Below are 1,222 nucleotides of genomic sequence, written 5' to 3'. Positions count from 1 at the left end.
CCACTCTGAAGGGAGACACCTAGTTTTCTTTCTGCTCTTTTTTAGGGCGAAGATAACCTCAAACAGAGCATTAACATGAAGAAATTCCCAGTATGATCTATCCCTGGATTATCTAAACCAATGAGCTTAAAATCTTAGAAGACTGACGGGGGTGGGGTGAAACAAGGTTACGGCCTCAGCCCCAGAAATTCTGATTTAACAGGTTTTAGGGAGTCAGAAATCTGTACTTTAAGAAGTATTCTAAGTGATTCCAGAGTAACTGTTTCACAGACCCCACTGGCAAACACCGATATACACCTTGGACAGAATATAGAAAGGAGGTTGAAAAGAACACACCTGACCCAAGAACTTAAAGATGTGACCCAGTATAATAAGATAGCAACAGTGAGTAACAAGAATAAATCAGCAGTCACAAAAGACAGCTTCACCTATGACAAGGCAATGATTTATTCCCAGAAGCAAATCATCAAACGCTGCTGTTGCTGAGTAAACAAACTGCTAAAAATGCATGTAGTCCTTGATGGAGAACTGGGTTTTATGAAATTCACTGTATTTCTTCTGTAGAATAATGGAGCAATACTAAATGTATCATATATAAAATGATTCAGTGTGTAAGTGAAAAAAAACTCATAAAAAATTTCAGATATTTGCAATAATAGGTAGTTTGAGAAGAATAAATCTTGGACAGTTCATCCCTTGATTTTTTTCATATCCATGGAACAGGCTGTGGATGTTACCTAAAATCCCACCCATGGGTCAGCTTTGGTTTCCTAATTTGTTTTAGGCACTTTTAAAAATGAATCATTCTTTTTCTACCCCTTCATATCCCCGCAGGAGTTTTCCTTTAAAAGTATATAGTGTAAAATCTATCCAGGTTAAAGTTAGTTCCTTGAGAATGGGCTGGCAAAAACCAGATATGTCTGGAAGATATTCTGAAACAACATGAAACAGATGTTCACTGAAATGTAATTGTCACCGTAATAACAATGAGTATGCGACAATGCAGATTCTTGTAAGAAAAGCTAAAATTCAAAATGGTGTATTTAAGATCATAACTACGTAAAATCCTATACTATGAAGACAGTCGTGATTGACTCTACTGTGGTGAGCAAGACTCCGTAACCAGGTAGCATCTAAGTCCCACGGACCACTAGGAGAAGGGAGCTGAACACGAGGTGTGAGTTACTCTACAAGAGGCCCACCGGACATGGCGTCTTCTCCA

This window comes from Cervus elaphus, chromosome 17, assembly GCF_910594005.1.
Source record: "Cervus elaphus chromosome 17, mCerEla1.1, whole genome shotgun sequence".
In the NCBI taxonomy this organism is placed as follows: domain Eukaryota; kingdom Metazoa; phylum Chordata; class Mammalia; order Artiodactyla; family Cervidae; genus Cervus; species Cervus elaphus.
The sequence above is the reverse complement of the archived record's forward strand: the minus strand, read 5'-3'. Positions refer to the sequence as shown.